At 38.7% G+C, this 26,377-nt stretch overlaps 1 long non-coding RNA gene across 50 annotated transcripts in view; it reads left to right on the top strand.

Moving 5' to 3' along the window:
* The window catches only part of LOC111753149 (uncharacterized), a 416,755-nt gene that overhangs the window by 121,264 nt on the left and 269,114 nt on the right, over nucleotides 1–26,377 (top strand). For 42 of the 50 annotated variants that reach the window (XR_010321746.1, XR_010321732.1, XR_010321771.1 and 39 more), the window contains 2 exons: nucleotides 7,263–7,447; nucleotides 13,414–13,600. This is a non-coding gene — a long non-coding RNA (uncharacterized LOC111753149). Of the gene's footprint in view, nucleotides 1–6,553; nucleotides 6,689–6,747; nucleotides 6,873–7,262; nucleotides 7,448–13,365; nucleotides 13,601–26,377 lie in introns of all 50 variants that reach the window. The other 8 variants (XR_010321770.1, XR_010321760.1, XR_010321759.1 and 5 more) reach the window with 4 other exon arrangements.

The following is a 26,377-nucleotide window of genomic DNA, read 5'->3' as shown; positions in this document are numbered from 1 at the left end:
CATTTGATTTCTTTACTGCCGCTTCCATGGGCATTGATTGTGGATCCAAGTAAAATAAAATCCTTGACAACTTCAATCTTTTTTCCATTTATCGTGATGTTGCTTATTGGTCCGGTTATGAGGATTTTTGTTTTCTTTATGTTGCGGTATAATCCATGTGAAGGCTGTGGTCTTTGATCTTCATCAGTAAATGCTTCAAGTCCTCTTCTCTTTCAGCAAGCAAGGTTGTGTCATCTGCATAACACAGGTTGTTACTGAGTCTTCCTCCAATCCTGATGCCCCGTTCTTCTTCATATAGTCCAGCTTCTCAGATTATTTGCTCAGCATAGAGATTGAAAAGGTAATAGTGGAAGGATACAACCCTGACACACACCTTTCCTGACTTTAAATCATGAAGTATCCTCTTGTTCCGTTTCAGAACAACTGCCTCTTGATCTATGTATAAGCTCCTCATGAGCACAATTAAGTATTCTAGAATTCCCATTCATTGAAATGTTATCCATAATTTGTTATGATCCACACAGTTAAATGTCTTTGTATAGCCAATAAAACACAGGTAAACATCCTTCTGGTATTCTCTGCTTTCAGCCAGGATCCATCAGACATCAGCAATGATATCCTGGTTCCACATCATCTTCTGAATCCAGCTTGAATTTTTGGCAGCTCCCTGTCAATACACTGCCACAGCTGCTTTTGAATGACCCTCAGCAAAATTTTGCTTGTGTGTGATATTAATGATATTGTTCAATAACTACCGTATTTGGTGGGACCACCTTTCTTGGGGATAGGCATAAATATGGATCTCTTCCAGTCGATTGGCCAGGTATCTGTCTTCCAAATTTCTTGACATAGACCAATGAGCACTTCCAGCGCTGTATCTGTTTGTTGAAACCTCTCAATTGGTATTCAGTCAATTCCTGGAGCCTTGTTTTTTGCTAATGCCTTCAGTGCAGCTTGAACTTCTTCCTTCAGCATCATTGGATCCTGATCATATGCCACCTCTTGAAATGGTCGAACATCGACCAATTCTTTTTGGTATAATGACTCTGTATATTCCTTTTGTCTTCTTTTGATGTTTTCTGCATTGTTTAATATTTTCCCCATAGAATCCTTCACTATTGGAGCTCGAGGCTTGAATTTTTTTTTCATCTTTCAGCTTGAGAAATGCTGAGCATATTCTTACCTTTTGCTTTTCTATCTCCAGGTCTTTGAACATGTCATTATAATATTTTACTTTGTCTTCTCAAGCCACCCTTTGAAATCTTTGGTTCAGTTCTTTAACTTCATCATTTCTTCCTTTTGCTTTAGAGCTTAATGTTCAAGAGCAAGTTTCAGAGTCTCTTCTGACATCCATTTTCATCTTTTCTGTCTTTTTAATGACCTCTTGCTTTCTTCATGTATGATGTCCTTGATGTCATTCCACAACTCGTCTGTTCTTTGGTCATTAGTATTCAGCGCATCAAATCTATTCTTGAGATGGTCTCTAAGTTCAGGTGGGATATACTCAAAGTCGTACTTTGGCTCATGTGGACTTGTTCTAATTTTCTTCTGTTTCAACTTGAACTTGCATATGAGCAACTGCTGGTCTGTTCCACAGTTGGCCCCTGGCCTTGCTCTGACTAATGATGTTGAGCTTTTCCATTATCTCTTTCCACAGATGTCGTCAACTTGATTCCTGTGTATTCTATCTGGTGAGGGGCACGTGTATAGTCACTATGAATGTTGGTGAAAAAAGGTATTTGCAATGAAGAAGTTGTTGGTATTGCAAAATTTTATCATGTTATATCCGGCATCATTTCGTCACCAAGGCCATATTTTCCAACTACTGATGGTCCTTTGTTTCCAACTTTCGCATTCCAATCACCAGTAATTATCAATGCATGTTGACTGCATGTTTGGTCAATTTCAGACTGTAGAAGCTGGTAAAAATCTTCATTTTCTTCATCTTTGGCCTTGGTGGTTAGTGCATAAATTTGAACAATTGGCGTATTAACTGGCCTTCCTTGTAGGAGTATGGATAGTATCCTATCACTGACAGCGTTGTACTTCAGGACAGATCTTGAAATGTTCTTTTTGACGGTGAATGCAATGCCATTCCTCCTCAAGTTGTCATTTCCGGCACAGTAGACTACATGATTGTCTGATTCAAAATGGCCAATACCAGTTCATTTCCGCTTGTCAATGCCTAGGATATCGATATTTATGCCTTGCATTTCATTTTTGATGATTTCCAATTTTCCTAGATTCATACCTTGTACATTTCATGTTCTGATTATTAATGCTTGTTTGCAACTGTTTCTTCTCATTTGGAGTCATGCCACAGCAGCAAATGAAGGTTCTGAAAGCTTGTCTCCACTCATGTCATTAAGATCGATTCTACTTTGAAGAGGCAGCTGATTCCTTGGTCGTCTTTTGAGTGCCTTCCAACCTGAGGGGCTCATCTTCTGACACCATATCAGACAATGTTTCGCTGCTATTCATAATGTTTTCACTGGCTAATTCTTTTCAGAAGTAGACTGCCAGGTCCTTCTTCCTAGTCTGTCTTAGTCTGGAAGCTCAGCTGGGTGTTCCTTCTGGTATCTGAATACCAGTGACATAGCTTCCAGCATCACAGGAACATGCAAGCCCCCACAGCATGACAAACTGACAGACACGTGGAGGGAATGAGCTGTAGACTCAACTAATGCCTTCAGAATTTTATTAGATAAAAAAGCTTTATTGTTCCCTCTTTTTGTTTAAATATTTTAAAGTTGCTTTTTTTTTGTTTAAATATTTTAAACTTAATTTTGAATATTCTTGTGATTTAAAAAAGTCTAAAAGACACTTAAAATTGTTGGTTTTTCTTTGAGATCATATTAAATCGATAAATTAATTTAGGGAGAATCAACGTGTTTATGATACTGAGCCTTTCTATCCAATAACAAGGTTTTGCCGGGCACGTATAGTTTGCTTTATGTTCTTTCACCATAAAATACAATTTGTTTTAGTCTTGGATGTACAGTTAAATAAATTCAGTGATCATCACTATACATTTTAGTGTAGCTTTCCCACTTATCTTGGTTGGCTGAAGCTTTTCCTCCAGAAATTTCCTCAAGAAGTGTCCAGGAGAACAATATTCCATGAATTCTTGTGTAGTTAAAAACCATTCATAGTATTTTTTTCTGGAAGGACAGTTTGGCTGGATATACAATTCTTGAGGCACCCTTTCTTTCCTTGAGTATTTTATAGGCATTGCTCTATTGTCTTCTGGCATTGACAATTGCTGTAAAGAAATCTGAGTCCAGTCTGATTTCTTCCTTTACCAAGAGCTTGATATTTTTGCTTGCCTGTCCAAAGGATTCATTATTTCAAACATTTAATAATTTTATTAGTATATGACTAGTTATTGATCATTCTGTGTCAATTTTCTGTGTCATGCCACAGTACACCTCAAATAGATATTTCAAGAAAAATTTTTTTGTTAAAATTTTTTATTTTCATTTTTGGATTCCCTGTGTATGCATACGTTGAATAGCTTTTGTCAGTCTTTCATTCGTATTATTTTCTCTCTAATACTGTTTGCCCTTTATTTCTATTTTACTTTATTTGCTTTTCTTACCTCTATGTCCCTTATTTCTCTTCTCCTTGATTTTCCAGTACTAAACCCATATGATTTATAAATTCATATACATAAATTCTTGAGGTTGGACATGCAGGAAAGTGGCCCTAGGGAACAAAGTGAGGCAAGACAAGTTTAAAGAATCAGGCAGGGCTAAATCATTTAAGCCTTAGGCTATGACAAGGAGTACGGATTTTATTCCAAGTGTGATGAAAAGCCATTGGAGGGTTTTAAGCACAACAGTGACATGATGTCATATATGTATTAATAAAATCACTCTGACTTCTTTGTAGAGAATAGATTGCAGGGAGATAAGAGCAGAAGAAAAACAGATTAAGAAGCTACTGACATAATCCTAGTGGTTTGGCCAGTGTGGTGGTGTTAGAGCTGGTAAGAAAGGATCAGGTAGTAATTTCCCTTTTCTTCCTTACCTCAAGTAGAAGTACAGCAAATTAAGCTATTGTCATCGGTTGAATTGTATTGCCCCAAATTATTTGTCAACACGGCTAGGCCGTGATTCCCAATAATGTGTGACTGTCCACCATTTTGACATCTGATGTGATTATCTGATGTGTTATAAATCCTACCTCTATGACATTAATGATACGGGATCAGAGACAGTTATGTTAATGAGGCAGGACTTAATCTACAAGATTAGGTTATGTTTTAAGCTAATCTCTTTTGAGATGTAAAAGAGAGAAGCCAGCAGAGAGACAAGAGTGCTCATTACCACCAAGAAATAACAGCCAGGAGAATAGTGTGTCCACTGGACCTGGGGTCCCTCTGCTGAGAAGTTCCTAGACCAGGGAAAGGTCGGTGACAAGGACCTTCCCCCAGAACTGACAGAGAGAGAGACTTCCCTGGAGCTGGCACCTTGAATTCAGACTTCTAGCCTCCTAAACTGTGCGAGAATAGATCCCTCTTTGTTACAGCCATCCACTTGTGGTATTTCAGTTATAGCAGCGCTAGGTAACTAAAACACCTATGTATATTAAAAAAATGCTTGTGTATTTACAAGTAGCTCTTCAGGTGAGGTATATGCGGCCTGTTTTGGTAGCATTTACTCATTTAGCAAATAGCCATTAGTGACTTAGTGCCAGGCACAGTTCTAGGACCTAGGAATACAGTGACTTAAAACAAACATAAGAACCAGATGAGGCCTTGCCTTCAAGGGCCTTGTATCTTACTAGGTGAAAATAATAATAAAAGTAATAAAAATAGTCAATATTGAGTAAGCACTGTTTTAGGTGGTATTCAGAGTATTTACCATGTAATATCTCATGTATTCCTCACAACTCTGTGAGGTGGGTATGATTATTGTTAAAATATCCTGGTAAAATTATATACTACTCAGGTGAAGACACTGAGGCTAAGAGAGGTTTAGTACCTTGTGTAAGTTCTTCCAACCAGTGAGCAGTGGAGCTAGATTTTGGCCTAGCTTAAATAAGTGAGCAAATAGATAAGAAATATGAGGAAACATGGTAGAGAGTATGTGGTAAACTGGGAAAGCACCTCTGAGGAGGTGCACTTGAATAGAGACCTGGTGGTGAATGTACGGGGGTGAAGGCATTCCTAGGAAGAGTGAATAACAAGTATGAAAGTTTAAAAACAGAAAGAGTTTGATATGTGAGGAACGGAAGGGAGGTTTGGATGGTTGGACCATGGTGGGCAAGGGGGAAAATTGATACAAGATGAGACTTGAAATTTCATGCTATGGAATGCAAGGACAGAGAGGAAGAAGAGAGAACGGTTAGGAGGCTGTCTTAGTCACCTAGTGCTGCTATAACAGAAAAACCACCAGTGGATGGCTTTAACAAAGAGAAATTTATTCTCTTACAGTCTAGGAGGTTTTAAGCCCAAATTCAGGGTACCAGGGGAAGGGGAAGTCTTTCTCGCTCTGTCAGCTCTGGGGGGAAAGTCCTTGTCATCAGTCTTCCCTGGTCGAGAAGAGGAGCTTCTCAGCAAAGAGACCCTGGATCTAAAGGATGTGCTATTCTCCTGGCTCTTGTTTCTTGGTGGTATGAGCTCTCCCTGTTCTCTCTGCTAGCTTCTGTCTTTTATATCTCAAAAGAGATTGACTTAAAACACAATCCAATCTTGCAGATTGAGTCCTGCTTCATTAACACAACTGCCTCTAATCCTGCCTTATTAACGTTGAAGAGGTAGGATTTACAACACATAGGAAAAGCACACCAGATGACAAAATGGTGGACAATCCCACACTACTGGGAATCATGGCCTAGCCAAGTTGACAGATATTTTTGGAGGGCACAATTCAATCCATGACAGAGGCTATTTATTGCAAGAGTCCATTTAGGATGATACATTAGTTATGTCTAAACAAGAATATACAATTGGTTTAACAAAACTGTCTTCCTAACTAGCTATTAAAGTGTTTCAAGTCCACTTCATTTCAATAAAAAAAAAGAAAGTAAAAAGAATCTCTTTAGGGAACCATGGCTTAGACTAGATGGTGGCAGTGGAATTGGACAGAAATGAATGGATCTGAGATATATTTTGGAGGTGGAATGAATAGTCCTTACTAATGGATTGGATAAAGGGAAATAAGAGAGAAAGAAGGATTCCAAGATAATTCCTAGTACGAATGTGTAAGAACATCTCAGCACGGACCTATTATATGACATTAAGTCAAAAGAATTCAGCCTTAACCATTGGGTTAATATAATGGAAATAAAGGTGGAGTTAGGTGGGGGTAATGAGAAAAAAAAATTTTATTAATTAGCTGTAGGGTAAACATTTCACGTATTGCATCTCTTTCATTGTGCAAAACATTCATTCAACAAATAACGAATGCCAGGCAAAGTCTCAGATGCTGAAGATACTGCAGTTGGGATGAAAAACAGACAAAAAGCCCAGAATCCTTGTTCTCATGAAATTTATGAATTGGAGAAAGCTCAGGTTCTGTGTTACTTGTAATATTGTTGTTGTTGCTAGGTGCCATTGAGAAGGTTCCAACTCATAGCAACCCCGTATACAATAGAACGAAACACTGCCTGATCCTGTGCCATCCTCACAGTCATTGCTATGTTTGAGCCCATTGTTGCAGCCACTGTGTCAATCCATGTCATCGTAAGTCTTCCTCTTTTCCACTGACCGTCTACCTTATCAAGTATCATATCCTTCTCCAGGGACTGGTCTCTCCTGATAACATGTCCAAAGTACGCTAGACAGAGTCTCACCGACCTCGCTTCTAAGGAGCACTCTGGTTGTACTTCTTCCAAGACAGGCTTGTTCGTTCTTCTGGCAGTCCATGGTATATTCAACATTCTTCTCAAACACCATAATTAAAAGGCATCAATTCTTCTTTGGTCTTTATTCATTGTCTAGCTTTTGCATGCAAAATAATGTAATATCTAGATATTATTTATCCTCATTTTTCAGATGAGCTCATGATTTGTCCAAGGTCATATGAAGCGGTATGACCTAGATTTGAATGTGATCTTTATGATTCTAAAGTTCATATTTATTCCATTACTTCATGTTGAAAATACAGGATGTAGAGACCTAAATAGCTATTTATATGAATCAATGTGGTTAATCTAGGAAATTGAAGTTTCTTTCTATTAGAATGCTTTTGAGATTTTCCTTTGTTCATTCCTGTTTAATTTAAATTGATATTTAAATTTGGCATTTGCAATTACAGGATGCTGATAAGAACCTTCTCAGTTAGGACTGAAGAAGTGTGTCTAACATTGTGGAAACACATCTCCCAAGCCCCAAAGTGCCTGAGTTTACGTGAAACAGAGAGATTTTCTTCGCTGTCAGGCTTCCTGCCTCTCACTTCACTCCCACAGCTGCGTATTTGAATATTCAGAGGCAAGGTTGGAAGTAGGAGTCAATTATTTTGGGTGGGTTACTGTACCTGAGCTGTTCATTTGTTGGCAGAGAGAAAACACAGTGTAAAGTAAAAACCGAGCTTTCTGAAATGTTTGAGTTACTATTCTGAAGCTTCCAATACAAAATACATTTCTAATGAATTATCTTAAATTAAATTTTAATGACCTCAAATTGTATATAAAGTACTAGCACAGAAGCAGTCTCCCGTGCAGATAAACATCATTAGTGTGTAAGCAGAAAAACTTTAGATTCCCCTCCGGGTTTTCTAACAGCTCCGTGGATACTTTTCTGCCTGATATGAATGCCGATGTGCTTTTCCTTTGGCCTTCCACAGCGTGCCTCTTATGCTAATAGCTGGATTTTGACTTGTCATTCCTGAAAAACAAAAAAACAATGAAGTGATCGTTCTTTGCTGACGTGAAGCCTTACCTTCCATCTGCACATGCTCATTCTGGCAGCTCCTCGTGAGCGTTCAACTCGCAGGAAATCCTTAGAGGGATGAAAAGGACAGACCCACCCCCACAGCAGAGTTAGTTCTTGGTTAGTCACATCAGTGGGATGAGCGCCGACACAGAGTATTGACAGGCCTGTTGAACACCCGAGTGCTCCTGTGAGCCAGCACACGGTGGCTTGGAAAGCCCGGCACTCCTCCAGATGGCCTGGAATTCGGGCTTCTGCACTTGTTCTTTTAGCTGGAGTGGAAGCCTCCTCTACCCAACGGACCTTTCTGGATTAAACAGGGTGTGTGAGGGGTAACGGGATCTGAGACTTCCGCTGACCACCTAGATTCCGAGACGGACGTTACAGGAACGTGGCCTTGTGGTTGGTTCACCGCTACCACTCATGCCAGTCTGCATGGCCACATCCTGAGTGGCCTGGTCCCAGAACAGCTGTTGGGACTGCTTGTGTGGTCATAAACAACCAGTTTCCGTCAAGTCAGCTGTGATTCATGGTGACCCCATGTGTGTCAGAGTAAAACTGTGCGCCATGGGGTTTTCAATGGCTTATTTCCTCAGGCCTTTCTTCCAAGGCACTTCCGGGAGGACTTGAAAGTTCCAACTTTTTGGGTAGCAGCCGAGCCCATTAATCGTTTGCACCACTCAGGGAACCCTGTGTGGTCACACCAGCCCTCAGTAAGAGACACTCTGCCAAACTCAGGAAACTTGAAGTTGAGGTCAGTTTAATGCTTTCTCATAGGGGCTGGGAAGAAAGAAGATGTAGAGTGACATGCATTCATGACGGCCACTGGAAATCTGGTTCAAACGTTTTTAGTTGTTGTCAGAATGCTTTTCTGGCCAACTGCTTTTTACGAATGCATTTCGTATTAAAATCTCAGTTTTATCTTTAAGACAAAATAGGGTATAAATAAATTTAAAAAATGAAAGCTTTCAGTTAAAGTCTATAGATCGATCACATTGTTTGTTTAATAGAATACATTAATATCTCTTGACTGTCACATAAGTTTTATATAGGGTGCTCTGAAATAGCCAAATACTTGCTTTCAATTTGGAAATGGGCAATTACAGAATTGGTGGCTTCTGGTGTAGTCTTTGGTATCGAATAGACCTGTGTGTTTAATGCCTGCTCTGCCTCTTTTATTCTGTGATATTGGGCAAGTTACCAAATTTCTCTAAGCTCAGTTTCCTCAGCTGCAGCATGGAGATAATTATCATACAGTGCTTGCCTCCCTGGGTTATCGAGAGGACTGAGATCATGCATACAAAATGCTTAGCATGTTCCAAGCACATAAAAGGCAATAAGTAAATGTTGGTGGTGATGTTAATGAAGCTGAAAACATCACTGCTATGATGAGTTTTTCCCCACTTGTGTAAATTGATAACCATTGAGAGAGCACAGCCTATTCGATGACTGAGAATAAGAGATTTTGGTCATTATGCCAACTTGATAAATAAACTAGATCAATGAATATATAATGTCCTTCACAGATGAATTCATAATACAGCAAATTGATTGTAGCAAGGGTTTGATAAATGTTCAAGGTATTTATTAGTGAAGTGCTTCAAGGTAAAAAAATTACTTCTCTTGCCAGAACCAACTTTAGTTCAATAAACCAGATGGGTGCATGCATGTGTGTGTGCTTTGCTATACTTATATTGCAGATTTCTGTTACTTGCAGCTGATTTTGACTCAAAGAAGATATATGCTGCATATAAATGCATGGTTCTCAGACATGGTAGAGCAGAATAAGGATATCACATGACTGCAATTTGTAGGATGATTTTAGTGTCAGTAACAAGGAATGCCTTCTCACTGTTGCCACAATGAGCACTGCTGAAATTCAAGAGGAATTTATGGAATAACAATTTCTATACTGATTAGGGAAACCCTGGTGGTGTAGTGGTTAAGTGCTACAGCTGCTAACCAAGAGGTCGGCTGTTGGAATCCACCAGGTGCTCCTTGGAAACTCCATGGGGCAGTTCTACTCTGTCCTATCGGGTCGCTATGATTCGGAATCAACTTGATGGCAGTGGGTTTGGGTTTTTTTTTTATACTGATTAGGGGAAAATCTACTTTGTGCTTGAAAACTTAAGGCTATGGTAGTTTATTGCATCTTACAGTATTGAATTGACCACTGTCTTCATTATCTAGTGCTGCTATAACAAAAATACCACAGTGGATAGCTTCAACTGACAGAAGTTTATTCTCTCATAGTCCAGTAGGTCAGAAGTCCAAATTCAGGGTGTTGGCTCCAAGGGAAGGCCTTCTCTCTCCATCAACCCTGGAGGAAGGTCCCCATCATCAATCTTCCCTGGAATAGGAGTCTTTCAGCACAGAAACCCCAGGTCCAAAGGACTCGCTCCTCCCTGTCTCTCTGCTGGCCCCTATCTTTCATATCCCAAAAGAGACTGACTTAAGACACAACCCAACCTTATAGATTGAGTCCTGCCTCTTTAATGTAACTGCCGATAACCCCACCTCATTAACATCATAGAAGTAGGATTTACAATACATAGGAAAATTACATCAGATGACAAAATGGTGGACAATCACACAATACAGGGAATCATGGACTAGCCAAGTTGATGCACATTTTTGGGGGACACAATTCAATCCATAACAACCACTTAATACGTTTTTACTAAAAATTCTTCTAGTCATTGTTGGTTCTTCTGTAGATAATTTGCTTTTTTCTCTTCCTTGAACACTCAGAATTAGAACTCAACCAAAAGGCCCAGAAACCTGCATCTGAGGGAATAGCTCCTTTGGGAAAGGAATGAAATCAGTTACCCAGCAGTAACCTCAGTACCACAATTTATAAGAGCTGATAAAATTTGCTTTCCTCTGGCTGAAATTCATCTTTTTTAGTTGTACAATAAAGATTACTATCTTTGCTCTCTAAGAAAACCTATCTCGGTTCCTGGCATTTTATTGGTATAAATCCATTCTGACTTTGGCATTTTGCCAACCAGTTTGATATGTGCACAAGTCTGTGTGAAAATACTCGAGGAACATTGGGAGATGTTTAACTTGCGTAACAAATGCCAGTGGATATTTTAGAATGTCTCCCACTTTTGATTACTTGAGTATTACTGACCAAGTCAGGAATTAATCATAGGCCACTTTTCACATTATTAGTTACAAATTGAGAACTGAGGGCTTACATCCAAAAAAACCCCAACTAAACTCATTACCATCAAGTCAACTCCCACTCACAGTGATCCTATAGTGACCCTATAGGATAGAGTAGAACTGCCCCATAGGGTTTCCAAGGAGCAGCTGGTGGATTCAAACTGCTTTTGGCATATTCCTGATATATTTTGCCCGTCATTTTTCTCCCTAATAAATGGAGCATTTTTTTTTTTTTTTATCTTGTCAATTAAATGACTACCTGAAGATGAGAGCTACCAACCCACAGAACCAGGGAGCTAGTGCTTTTTCTCTGTCACTTTATTCAGACCAAAATAAATAAATAAAACTTGTTCAGGTATTTACTGAGTTTTACTTATGACACAGCTGGCCTGGTCTACCCACAACAAGTTCTAGCAAGAGTTTCAGAGCTCTTGAAACAAAGATATCATTAAGCATTGAGCCAAGATGCCTTCAGATGGGAGGGCAGTATTGAGAATATAAAAAAATAATCCAGAGAAAATTATATTTTATGACCTTCTTTGCTGCCCTCCATTGCGAGAAATTTCATATAGCTGACATCAGATTAGACTAAACCTTAAGGACAGCCTAAACCAAATTCAAACCAAACCTGTAACCATCAAGTCAGTTCCTACTCAAAGCAACCCTATAGGGCAGAGTAGAACTGCTCCATAGGGTTTCCAAGGCTGTAATCATTACGGAAGCAGGCTGCCACATCTTTCTCCCACAGAGCAGCTGGTGGGTTTGAACCACCAGCCTTTTGGTTAGCAAATGAGAACTTAACTACTGCTCCACCAGAGCAGCCTAAAGAAGGTAAATAAATCACGTATTTGAATGAGGTAGAATCACTCCATTCCATACTCCTATAAGATTTTTTGACTTGTAGCCTATTGTAACACATTTCACTTTGTAATGAGATATGTTTGCATGTCTGTCTCTTCTGTTAGACAACATTTCAAAATTCAAGATCGTAGAACATGGCCTCATTTGCTTTTGCATCCCATCCATGTTTCAACGTAGTGTCTGACGCTTTAGTGATTTTCAGTTAGGGCTTGTTGGCTATGTAGGGGTTGAGGGGCCTGTGCCATCCCTTTGCCTAGGTATTGGTGGTGGAACTTAGACATTTATGATTAGGGTCTCTGTATGAGAGCCTCTACCACTTATCTGGTAGCGTAGTGGTTAAGTGCTATGGCTGCTAACCAAAAAGTCAGCAGTTCAAATCCACCAGGTGCTCCTTGGCTCCAGTCTTTCTTCTTTATCAGGTGTTCCTATTCCATCTCCCCTCTCATAAGTTACCACCCAGCTGCCATGCATATCAGGGCATTTTGAGCTGTCAGACCAAATGTATTCACCCAAATTTGCTATATTTTAGTGCAGTAGATACCAAAACTCAGAGCAAGGGGTGAAACGAATGGCTTGGGTAAGATAAACTCATACATAATAATTCAGAAGTATAGGGCAAGAGAAGGGAGAGTTAGCTTTGCCAGGGGTTGATTGGTGAAGCAAGTGAGAGGGGGAATCCGGTTTAAAAAGCACAGAAACAATGAAATCCTAAAACTGAGAGTTGTAAAGATGCACATAAAAACAGACACAGACACATGCACACACATGCATGCACATGCACGCGCGCGCACCCACGCACATACTTCCATGCGTCAGCATTCTAGGTCAGGGCTGAATCTTTGAGCACTTTCCTTAACTTGGTCTCTTCATGTTCTTTTTGTTATTATTATTTTTTTAGTGGAGATAACTGACTTCTGTTTTCTTCGCAGAAATATTTCAAAGATTATTTACTTAAAAAATAAAGACTTTCAAAAGTCCTCTGAGCTCCTGAGAGACAGCAATCACACTTTCCACATATAAGGTCCTCATTTCGATAGTTATTCTAAGTGTTAGATAAGGGTAAGGGAGGAGCTTCTAGAAAGGATCTGGTTACTTACTTACATGCCACATAAGCAACCATCAGCTGCCAGATGAATTGCTTTTTTATTCTTTTAAGTTTTTTCCTCAGCTATTTCCCATGACCCTTTCTTTTTAAAAAAAATTTTTATGAAAGAAGTGAGGGTGGGAAGAAGCCAAGTCCAAAAAGGAAAAGATTTCCTTTATGATATAGATTTACAAGTAATACATCTTTTCATAAAGCCATTTATTTAAAGATAACAGGTTCTGTAGACATCTATGAAATGTGAACTTTGCAAAAATGAAAATAAGAACACGTGGCTTTGGCTAGAAGTATCATCATATACAATGAAAAAAGACCTCCTATTGTCTGAATTTTTTTTTTTTTTGTCTGAATATAGGTTCTTACATGTGATTTTAAAGAGTTATTATTAACTCCTTATTCATAGGAGTCAGTGGGTGGTGTAAACAGCTAATGCACTTGGCTGCTAACGAAAGGTTGGAAGTTTGAGTCTGCCCAGAGAAGAAAGGTCTGGTGATTTACTTCTGAAAAATCAGCCACTGAAAACCCTGCCAGCACGGTTCTACTGCGCCACACATGAAGTCACCACGAGATGAAAATGACTCAACAGAAAGGTGTTTTTTTTTGTATTTTTAGGAAGAAAATATTAAGATTCATTTTAGAAATTCTATTTGACCAATTTTATGTAAGTTAATTTTCATTATATTTACCATAGAAACTTTATTGAATAAACAGAAAGGAACCCATGAAAAAATGCAAAAAAGGAGTAAATTCTGTAATGCAAACAATAATGAAACTATTACCATAAATTAATCGTTGCCAAGTTATTTCCATTTTTCAATGCTTTACGACTACAATTCTTTTAAAGTAAATCAGACACTCTCCAACTCTAATTTTCATTCAGACTTCTACCACTACCAAGAGTAACAAACATCTAAATGTCCTCTTCAAACTTGGTGAAATAGATCAAGAGATTTGGGAAGAGAAAATCAAATTGTTACATGTGTCATTTAAAAGTGGTACAAAACCTCAATGGCATACAGACAACCATAAAATTTTTAAATGACTATTATTTTTTGAATGTATGAGAAAAAGTCAAATTTTCTCATCATCAGTAGACACACGGGACAGTTCCTGTGAGCTCTAAAAGCAATAACTAATACCAGAATCGGTCCCTGGGAGTCAGTCCATTTTTAACTTGACTTTCACTTGCTTCATTGACTTCCTCAGCACTGATCAGTTAGTTCATGATAATCATTCCAGTAAGGGGGCACTGAAATATCCTTAAACACTCACAAACACACACACATGCGCTTGTGTGTGTACACGTGCAGATACACACACAAACACATACCCAGTGCGCACGCACACACACACACCAAAAAGCATAGGGTTTACTAACCCAGCTCTCTTTAATTTAGGGTGCAGAAACAGAAGTTTGAAAAATACTGCACTATACTGTCTTAAAGCAAGACTGGTGGCTCTTATAATTTAGAAAGACTTTAAGCACAAGGATATTTAAAGAAAGAAAATGCAGATATTGCTCTGTCAATCAGAAATACACGACCATACTGGGACATGCCACTTTGCAAGAACTGAGATTTTATTTGACGTCAAATTAATCTTCTAATTTAGCTGCAGAATAAGATACCAACAGAAGTAGTACCAGTATCAAGAGATGCCAGTTTTGGGGGGCTTACTATATGCCAGGCTCTCTCTGCATACGTATCACGAAATATTCACAATATCCCTGTGAAGTTGGGATTATTAATCTTATTTTACAGATGCAGTCCTATCCAAGAAGGTATAAAGCAGAATTTGAACTGAACTCCATTTCACTCTAAACTCGTGCTCTGTGGTTTCGGAATTGTGGCTCTGAAACACATAGACGGTCATGCCCTATTTACTGGAATATTTGTGCTTTAACCAACTTTGTTAAAAAGTGCATTTTTCCAATGGAAACTCTACTTTGCCAATGATTTATGTTATACAATATGAGACTCTTTGCCAGCATGTAAGTTTTATGAGGCTGGGACCATGTCTGTTCTTTTCGTTGCAGATATAGTACCTGGCAGATAAGAGATGTTTAATAAATATTTGTTGAATGAATTAACTGTGGGAAAAATTATCTTGCAGATATATGAGCATAGTTTAGAATTCAGAAAATAAATTTAGAGTAGCCTGATGTTTTGGGGTTAAAGAACAAGTTTCTAATAAAAGTAATATTAAATTCTTTTTAAAGAATTAGCAAAATTCTTTATGCTCAACATGAATAATAAAATAGTTTTGAAAATCAAGTCTAGTATATATGAGGGATTTTAATATCATGAATGCCTTGTTTATGATTTTCTCCCATTATAAAGTTAATTGAGTCTTAAAAGTTCAGAAATTTCAGTAAGTTTTCATCAGCTTCAACTTATTTAAACAGTCAACTTCAAATTCAGAATAAATTTCCTTTGCTTATTACTGAAACTCGCTGAATTCTACGTGCTCTGGTAACATAGCCTTCTTTAATCTCCCTACTCTGAATTTCATCTCTTTGTATGTGTGCCACCTTCATTTGTCTGTAAGTATCTTAAATTCAGGGACACTATAGTGTTCATCAAGGAGCCCTCGTGGCGCAGGGCCTAATTAAGTGCTCAGCTGCCAATTGGAAGCTTGGCAGTTTGAACCTACCAGCCACTCTGTGGGAGAAAGATGTGGTAGTCTGCTTCCTTAAGGATTACAGCCTTGGAAACCCTATGGGGCAGTTCTGAGTCACTATGAGTGGGCATCGACTCACCAGCAATGTGTTGGGTTGATTATATTGTTGTTGTTAGGTGCCATTGAGTCGTTTCCCACTCATAGTGACCCCGTGTACAATGGAAAGAAACACTGCCTGGTCCTGCACCGTCCTCACAGTTGTTGTTATGCTTGAGCCCATTGTTGCAGTGTCAATCATCTTGTTGAGTCTTCCTCTTTCTCACTGACCCTCTGCTTTACCAAGCATGATGGCCTTGCCCAGGGATTGGTCCCTCCTGATAACATGTCCAAAGTATGTGACATGAAGTCTCTTCATCCTTGCTTCTAAGGAGCATTCTGGCTGTACTTCTTCCAAGACGGGGTTGGTTATAGTGTTCATCATTACATCTTTAGGGCTTAGCATGGGATCTGGTCTATTATAGAAATTCTTGTTGAAAGAAAGAAAGGAAAGGGCACAGGGAGGTAGGGAAAGAGAGAGAGGAGGAAGGAATGATGAAAGAAAGAGAGAAAAAAAGAAAGAAGAAAGAGAAAGAAAGATAATTCTTAGATTGGAAGAGATAGAATCAAGGATGAAAATGCTGACTTCTTGGTTAAAAATGGGGATCACTGCAACATCTACCAAGACATTTACATGTCAAATAACTGGCCAAAGTCCAACAAGTATGTTGTTGTTGGATGCCATCTTGTTGAATTCGACTCATAGTTATGTCATGGGACAGAGTAGAACTGCCCCATAGAGTTTTTTAGGCTGTGACCCTATGAGAGCAGATTACCAGGTCTTTCGCCCTTGGAGCTACAGGATGGGTTCGAACCACCAACCTTTTGGCTAGTGGTTGAGCACTCAACTGTCTCACCACCCAGAGACTCGTTTTGTTGAGCTTGGGAAGTTCTTATCATTGTCTGACATTTCACTACAGCCCATAAAATGCAGAATTAGCCAAATCATTCAGATGACTTGCTACAGATATTTGTTAATTGATAGCTACACCCTCCAGATTCTCCAAGTTCTAGGGATATAGCAAATTTTTGACCAGTTCGAAGTTCTGTTATGTGAATTTTGACTTAGCATCATATACTAATACTGCATGCAATTTAGTAATGCTCTGTTCATGTGTGTGTTAAGTATCCTCCCTGTCTGTGTTTCTTATATTGCTTGTGCTAGGAAATATAAGGAGTTTTTTTTTTTTTTTTTAAAGGAAACAGAATGAAAGCAGAGCACAGGGTCTGTTAACAATCAGTTTCAATGTTTCACACTAGTTAGAGAATCTTTCTACTCTTCAAAGTCAATCAGCAAGAATTTATTGAATGCCCAAGGGGTGAACTGTACATGGCTCTTGAATAAGAATAGCTTGAGTAATATACTTATTTTAAGTGTCAATCAGAAAGGGAGAAATTTACTTATGATGCTTTTCCAAAAAGCTGATTAAAATACTTAACGTTGTTGTTGTGATTGTTAGGTGCCCTCAAGTCGGCTCCAGCTCACAGAGACCCCATGGACAAAGAACGAAACACTGCCTAGTACTGCACCATCCTCAAAATTGTTGCCATGCTTGAACCCTTCGTAGCAAGCCACTGTGTCAATCCATTTCTTTGAGCATGGTGTACTTCTCCAACGACTGGTTCCTCCTGATAACATGTCCAAAGTATGTGAGATGAAGTCTCACCATCCTCACTTCCAAGGAGCATTCTGGTTGTACTTGTTTGTTCCAAGAGAGATTTGTTCATTCTTCTGGCAGTCCACAGTGCATTCAATAATCTTTGCTAACGCTGTAATCCAAAGGCATCAATTCTTCTTTGGTCTTCCTTATTCTCTGTCCAGATTTCACATGCATATGAGGCAATCGAAAACACCATGGCTTGGGTCAGGCGTACCTTAGTTATCAAAGTGGCATCTTTGCTGTTTAACACTTTAAAGGCACCTTTTGCAGCAAATTCTCTAATGCAGTAGGTGGTTTGATTTCTTGACTGCTGCTTCCTTGAGCATTGATTTTGGATCCAAGTAAAATGAAATCCTTCAGAACTTCAATCTTTATCCATTTATCATGATGTTGCTTAACGGTCTAGTTGTGAAGTTTTTTTTTTTTTTTTTTTTTTATGTTGAGATGTAATCCATACTCAAGGCTTTGGTCTTTGATCTTCATCAGGAAATGCTTCAAGTCCTCTTCCCTTTCAGCAAGCAAGGTTGTGTCATCTGCATATCACAAGTTGTTAATGAGTCTTTCTCCAATCCTGACGCACATTCTTCTTCATATAGTCCAGTTTCTCACATTATTTGCTCAGTATACAGACTGAGTAAGTATGGTAAAGAGATACAACCCTGACGCACACATTTCCTGATTTTAAACCATGCTGTATTCCCTTGTTCTGTTCAAATGACTGCCTCTTGGTCTATACACAGGTTCCTCATGATCACAATGAAATGTTTTGGAATTCCCATTCTTCGTAATACTATCCATAATTTGTTAGATCCACACAGCTGACTGCCTTTGCATAGTCAATAAAACACAGGTAAACATCCTTCTGGTATTCTCTGCTTTCAGCCAAGAGCTATCTGATATCAGCAGTGATATCCCTTGTTCCACATCCTTTTCTGAATCTGGCTTGAATTTCTGGCAGTTCCTTGTTTATGAGCTGCCTCAACTGCTTTTGAATTATCTTCAGCAAAATTTTACTTGCGTGTGATATTAATGATATAGTTTGATAATTTGCGCATTCTGCTGGATCACCTTTTTTTGGGAATGGGTACAAATATGGATCTCTTCCAGTTAGTCGGCCAGGTAGCTGTCTTCTAAATTTCTTAGCATAGAAAAGTGAGCACCTCTAGCACAGCATTCGTTTGTTGAAACATCCCAATCGGCGTTTTGTCAGCTTCTGGAGCCTTTTATTTTTTTGCCAATGCCTTGTGCAGCTTGGACTTCTTCCTTCAATGCCATCAGTTTTTGATCATATGCTACCTTCTGAAATGGTTGAATGTCAATGAATTATTTTTGTAATAGTGACTCTGTGTGTTTTTTTCCATCTTCTTTTGATGCTTCCTGCATTTTTCAATATCTTACCCACAGAATCCTTCAAAATTGCAACTCAAGGCTTAAATTTTTTCTTCGGTTCTTTCAGCTTGAGAAATGTGGATCCTGTTCTTCCATTTTGATTTTCTATGCCCAGGTCTTTGCACATTTCGTTATAATACATAATAACTTGTCTTCTTGAACTGCTTTTTGAAATCTTCTGTTCAGGTTTTATCGTCATTTTTTTCCATTTGCCTTAGCTAGTCTGCATTCAAGAAGAAGTTTCAGAGTCTCTTCTAACATTTGCGTTGGTCTTTTCTTTCTTTCCTGTCTGTTTAATGACCTTTGCTTTCTTCATGTATGATATCCTTGATGTCATCCCACAACTCATAATGTTTTCACTAGCCAATTTTTTAGGTGTAGATAGCCAGGTCTTTCTTTCTAGTCTGTCCTAATTTGGAAGCTCCACTGAAACCTGTCCACCATGGGTGACCCTGCTGATATTTGAAGTACTGGTGGTATACCTTCCAGCATCACATGGAACATGCAAGCCACTATAGTACGACAAACTGACAGACGAGTGGTGGTAAACCAAAACCAAACCCGCTGCCATGGAATCGATTCCAACTCATAGTGATAACATTAATTCATCTTTTATCTGAAGACAAGATAAACTGAATGGTTAATTAATGAAGAGCTCTTCTCCAATTCAGACTATGCAAATATTAATATTTTTATCTCTCAGGGTGAAAACAATCAAGAAATTAATAAAAAATTTCTTTCTTCAAAAATCCAAGTACTATGTCAATTATATATCATTTGTTCATTCAAGGATCATTTATTTCCACACAAAAATTTGCACATGAATATTTATAGCAATTTTTTTTTTCATAATTGTCGAAAATTCAAAACAACCAAGATATCCTTCTGTAAGTGTCATGGATTGAATTGTGTTCCCTCAAAACATGTATATCAGTTTGGCTACGCCATGATTCCCAGTGTGATTGCCCACCATTTTGTCATTTGATGTGATTTTCCTATGTGTGTAAATTCTATCTCGATGATGTCGATGAGACGGAATTAGCAGCAGTTGTGTTAATGAGGCAGGACTCAATCTATAAGATTAGATTGTGTCTTAAGCCAATCTCTTTCGAGATATAGAGAGAGAAACGAGCAGAGACACAGGGGGACCTCATACCAGCAAAAAGCAGTGCGAGGAGCAGAGTGTGTCCTTTGGACCTGGGGCTCCTGCGCCTGAGAAGTTCCTAGACCAGTGGAAGATTGATGACATGGACCTTCCTCCAGAGCCGGGAGAGAGAGAAAGCCTTCCCCTAGGACTGACACCCTGAATTTGGAATTTTAGGGTACTAGACTGTGAGACAATAAACTTCTGTTTGTTGAAGTCATCCACTTGTGGTACTTCCGTTACAGCAGCACCAGATAAGATAACTAGGTGAAGGCATAAACTAGCTGTAGTACACCCATACAATGGAATATTGTTCCTTGATAAAAAGAAATGAGCTGTTAAGCCATGAAAAGACATGGAGGAACGTTAAAAGCAAATATATGAAACTCCGGAAAAGATAAAACTTTTGAGACATCAAAAAGATCACTGGTAGCCAGGACCTTAGGTGGAGGGATGAGTCAGTGAAGCACAGGGAGTTTTTTAGGGGGGTGAAGCTATTCTGTATGATATTGTAATGGTGGGTACATGATATTATGCATTTTCCAAAACCCATAGAACTGCAAAACACAAAGAATGAGCCATAATGTAAACTATAGACTTTAGTTAATAGTAATATATCAATATTGGTTCATCAATTATAACAAATGTACCACACAAATGCAAGATGTTAATCATAGAGGATACTATGTGTGTGTTGTGGGGAAGACAGGGTACATGAAAACTCTGTACTTTCTGCTGAATTTTTCTAAAAACCTAAAACCGTTCCCCAAAAAATAAAGCCCATTTTGGACATGTTATCAGGAGGGACCAGTCCCTGGAGAAGGACATCATGCTTGGTAAAGTAGAGGGTCATCAAAAAAGAGCAAGACCCTCAAAGAGCTGGATTGACACAGTGGCTGCAACAATGGGCTCAAGTACAACAATTGTGAGAATGGTACAGTACTGGGCAGTGTTTCATTGTGTTGTACGTAGTGTTGTTATAAGTCGGAACCGACTCGATGGCACTTAACAACAACAACAACAAAAACAACAAGACTATATTGAATAGAGTTGTATGGCAGAGGATTGCAAATTTCAAAGAAGTGTCTCATGCCCCTATAAATATGATCATGTCTGTGAACATTTCTGTCCAAAGGGTGCTATGGATTTTCCTAATGGAATGGAAAACTGTTTTGTTTCCTGCTTCTCACCATATCTAGTTAATTAATTGAGCCTATTATTCATTGCTCACAAAGTAGAAGATCCTTTAAAAAACTCTTTTCTGAACCTTTAATCCACGTTCCAATCAGGGGTCATCTGACATACCTAAATTGACCATGATGTGTAATGGGGTAGAAAAAGAATGGTGTTTGGAATCAAAGAGATCCTGGCTTAAACTGCAGCTCTTTCATTACTAATCTTTTGGAAAATTAGTTAAACTTCTTTGTACCTCAGTTTTCTCATCCATAAAATAGGCCTTTTTGTTTCTCACAGGGTTGGGCAGGGAATTAAAATGAATGGAGATAAGCAAAATAACATATCACAATACCTGCCTTGTACTGATAACTCAACGTATATCTCTATCCTACTGGTCTGTCCGTAAGTTAGAGAAAGGAAAGGAGAAAGAGGTAGGAAATGAGTCAGTGGGAGAGAGAGGAAAGGACTTAAATCATTGGAAACTGCTGGCATCCCTGCCCTGGCTTTTGGTGTCATTGCACCAAGTGGCTCTGCACTTTATAACTTGATTTAAAGCACTTGCTTCCTAATGAGGTTGATCATTAGAGCCCTTGGAAATGGGCCTGACCTTCAAGTTCATATTCTGATCTGAGATGGACCTCAATCTCAGATTCTGATTCAGCAGGTTGTATTGGGAGTCCAGAAAACTGTGTCTTCAAAATAATATGAGAACTTTGGTGTCAAGCTAGGCTGGAAACTGCTGAAGTAAGAGGTAACTTCAAAGAACATGAAGACGGGAGGAGACTTCCCAACTCCCTAAGAGCTAATCCTTCTGGGATAAACTCTTGGGACCCTGAAACAGAAGCATACATGGTTTTGTTATAGTTGTGGAGCAGATGGACATTTCTCAGCAGAATTTAAATGCACTGAGACCCATCTCAGAAGCTGAAGCTTGCAAATACAGGGTTGGAAAATGTGACCAGAGCCTGGAAGTTGAGCTTCCTGTCACTTTGAATAAAAAAGCTCCAAAAGGCCCAGCACGTCTTCATCTTATAGGCAGTAGAGATCCTCAAGGGGAGGAATGACGTCAGAAAAAAAAAAAACCACTGAAACATTGGAAAATGGCAGAAGGAGGGGCTAGAGGGAAGCATTTCATAATGTGCCATCTAAAGAGATGGTGGGGGGTCTCCACTATCCCTGCCCTGGAGCTGCAGGGAAATGAGGGTGGGGAGCAGAGTCCCCCTCAGTTGCCTACTCACATGGAGTTTCTAATCTAATTTTTTTTTTTTCTCAGTTGCCTTCAGGTCGACTTCAGCTCATGGCAACCCCATGTGTGTCAGAGTAGAACTGTACTCCATAGGGTTCTCAATGGCTGTGAGCTTTCAGAAGCAGATCACCAGGACTTTTCTTCTGAAGCGTCTCTAGGTGGACTTGAACTGCTAACCCTTAGGCTAGCACCCAAGTGCTTTAACTGTACTACCCAAGGACTCCAATTTGATGGTACTTTATTTAATCTTACTTTGCAGTGAGTCTCTTGAGTACTGCTGAGGTCAAACATAGCAACATTTCTAGCAACACTCTTTCCTCCATACCTGGGAAGAGCATCACATTCTCAAATGTGCTCAGGGGAAAAAATGTTCATCAGTGTTGGGTAAACCAGTTTTGGGAAACACTGTATTAACAAAGATAAGCGAGCTTCTTTAGAGAGGGTTTTCTCAGATCCTTTAATAAGTTAGTTCACACTGTGGACCTGTAAGAAAAGGATATGGTTTGAAGCACGTCTCACAAGTTTTTGACCACAGTTCCTATATTAGCCAGCATTCTCTCGGTATTGAAGTGACAGAAATCTTGCTTTGACAGGCATGAGCTATAAAGGGAGCTTACTGGCTCATAGAATTGAGAACCCCAGGCATGGCTGAATGGGGAATCAAATGATGTCACCAGTGTCAATCTCTCTCCATCTCTTCGCTCAGGCTTTCCTCCAAGCTGGCTTCATTCTCATGTAGTCTTTTTATATGACAGTTCCTTGAAGCTCCAGGCTTACATCATATCATAAAATACACAAAATTATGTATAACATATATTGTAAAGTTATATAAATTTGTAATTTACAGAATTATAAAATATAATTTCTGAAGATTTTTTTAAATATCAAAGTCTGAATGACAATTTCTGGTACTGGTACATGCTGTATTAAGATACCGTGAAGTGGCCTAAAGGAAGCTGCCCTGCGGGAGTACATATGTGTTTGAAAACTTGATTTGCTTCCCAATTCCCTGATGCCTCCCTCATCCCCAAATTAGCCCTTTATTATTTATATCATGTTTTAATATTGTTTTCAAAACCAGTTGAGGCTACCGTGAATTAAGGAGATAGGTTATCAGCACACTGAGGTGATCATTCAATTTTCTAAACTCCATACTTTGGTATTTAAAATGGAACTTAAAAAAAAAAACTTAAGCTATTACTCTCTCTGACCTCTGACCATGAACCTATTTTAACTGAACTCTGTCAGAAAACTACAGATGACATGCCTAGTTGAAAACTTTTAATAGCTGTCAACTTTACTGCAAATTTGTGACTAGACTTTAGGTATATTTGACTGTGAATCACAGGATTCTTCATTAGTGTCCCAAATTGACTCTAAATCATCAGCATCACAGCATTAGAGGGAATTGCTGCGTAGTCAATATGAAAGAAGCTTCTCTTTAGTTGGTCACTAGTAATCATTTTCATTTTGAAATGCATAACGGTAATGACTTTATTTTTACATACAGGATATTTTGGGGGATTTTGATTTTTCTAACCTAAGGAAATTATTCTAGCAAGTTAAAAATTGAATTCTGTAGAAAATAGTCATTTCTCTTCCTATAAATTTATTGTGTCCTTATAGCCATTTAGAGCCCTGGTGGTGAAGTGGTTAAGAGCTCAGGTCAGCAGTTCAAATCCACCAGCCACTCCTTGGAATCCCAATGGGGCAGTTCTACTCTGTCCTATAAGACACTATGAGTTGGAATTGACTCAATGGTAATGGGTTTGGCTTTTTTTTTTTTTTTATGGCTAGCTAGGGAGAGAACCATAATGACAACAAAATCATTTGGGAATTTTATAACTGGAATCTCAAACACTTTTATCCACCCATTCCATGATGCTACTTGGTATTCACTAACGACAATATTCTGAGAGATTTCATATTCTGCATCAGTTCCTGAATCATCTAATAAAGATCATACTATGCCTAACAATAAAATAACAACCAAATATTACTTATTATTAAAAAAACCCAAATATTACTTATTATAAAAAAATAACAACCAAATGTTACTTATTATATTGTTTGAAAACTGGTTTTCCACATAAAATATGTATGTACATCTTCTTGTTTAGTTATCTGATTAAATAGAACAATCTGCAAGATAATACAGTTTTCCATGGATTTCTTCGCCTCAACCATTTTAGCTAAAATGCTTAAACTTTCTTCCACATCAAAAGTACTTACTTCATGCCAACCAATGTGCCAACTGCTGCATTCAAATTATTGCATTTATTCCTCACAGTGACTTTGTGAAAAAACTGCCATTTTTAATCCCAATTTTACAGATGGGGAAGCTGAGGCACGGAGAGATTAGGCAACTGGCCCAATTTTATACAGCTTGCAAACGGGAGAGTAGGCGAGGCAATCCAATTCCAGAACCAGTGATGTTAACCACTTTTAATATTATGGTTGATTGTTTTACCTGTGAGGAGATCGCTTGATGATATTCTCTAAGGCACGACAGCAATGGGAGCTTTCAGATTTAGTTCAAATGTAGAAGAGCCCTACCTTAAAAAAAAAAAAAAAAAGGAAGAAAGAAAAACATATAAAAATTGCCTGATGGCTCAGTACATTTTGATTGTAGCATGGATGGCTTTTGTCTTTCTGACTTTGGTTAAAAAGCCTGCAACAAAGCTCCCTTAAATAAGAGACCAAGTAAATAAAAAATCTCATATTTGTACTGTTACACTAATAAGCCTAATAACAATAATCCACAAACATCTGCAATCATAAAATAAAAACTTCATTACCATTTCAAAGCAGTCACTACTAATCCGCAGGTTAGCCAGTGCACCAGCTGTGTCCTGGTGCTTCACAACACAAAACAGCAATTCATTCCAAATTACCACTCTCTGTTAGTGACTCTTGCACTCTGGCTTCCATCCCAAACACTCCTGCTGTTCAGGTCTATTGTTTTCCCTCACTAGAAGCCTTTTATTTCCTGGGAAAGCTTGAAGGATTGTCTCTATGAAAAACTAGGCTTATCTTCTAACTTCTGATTTCCCAGTATTAGTTCTCCAACACTCTGGACACTCTCAGCCTTCCTTTCCCTCTCTCTAAGGGCCTATAATACACATTTCTGGAAGGTGTATCGAATACTTCACCTAAAGGATGAAATAGAGGGAGTTAACAAAGCTTATGGTGAGCTCATCAAACGAACTAGACCAAGATCCAGATAATGAGCTTCTGTCCGCCTGTAGGAGCTATGGAGTTGAGAAACCTCCCTCCCCATCATTCCTATCATGGGCCTCTAAATCATAAAATTCCATAGAAAATTACAGAGGCCTTCCCTCTGAGAGTTTATGGCCTCAGAACAGCAGGTTACAAACCAGACTTGTGAAAAACGAAGGATGACCTTTGAGCTACATGTAGCACATATACCAGTTTATAGAAATTTGATACTACATAAGAGATCATACTTAACAAGCAGTTTATTTTTATGCCACAAAATACTTATCTATTTCCTTTCATCTGGAGCCTAAACTTTTTTTGCAATCCTGAACCCGAGTGAAGAGAGGGAAGGAGAGGATATCTGATCTTAGCCGTACAGATTATATATAAGATTTTGGGAAAACACTGTCTTTTGGACTGACTCTTTTAGTAAAAACTTTTAGTGCAAAAACATAACCAAGAAATTGGTTTCTTCTGCGAGCCCATGGAAACCCAAGTTTATTACATCTCAAAATAGGGGTCATTTAAACATTGCCTTGATTTCTAATCAGGTGTTAAAAAACATTTGGGAGAAGTGTACTTTTTTTTTTGTATTATCTTCTAGTATGTTGTCATAACCCATTACCTTGTACAGACAGCCTCATACTGTTTTCCCACCCTGAGGCTCTGTTTATAAAGTCTCTTTAGATCTGCATCTAGGAGACTTTTATGGAGCAGATAGATAAGTTATTGGAGCTGTGAGCTCACTTTCAAAACTGTTTTTCCCCTGGAATGTGGCAACTGATTGAACCTGAGACTAACCCTAATAGTATGTTCC

Source organism: Loxodonta africana, chromosome 4 (assembly GCF_030014295.1).
Source record: "Loxodonta africana isolate mLoxAfr1 chromosome 4, mLoxAfr1.hap2, whole genome shotgun sequence".
In the NCBI taxonomy this organism is placed as follows: Eukaryota; Metazoa; Chordata; class Mammalia; order Proboscidea; family Elephantidae; genus Loxodonta; species Loxodonta africana.
Note: the sequence above shows the minus strand (reverse complement) of the source record. Positions and strands in the feature narration are given on the sequence as shown.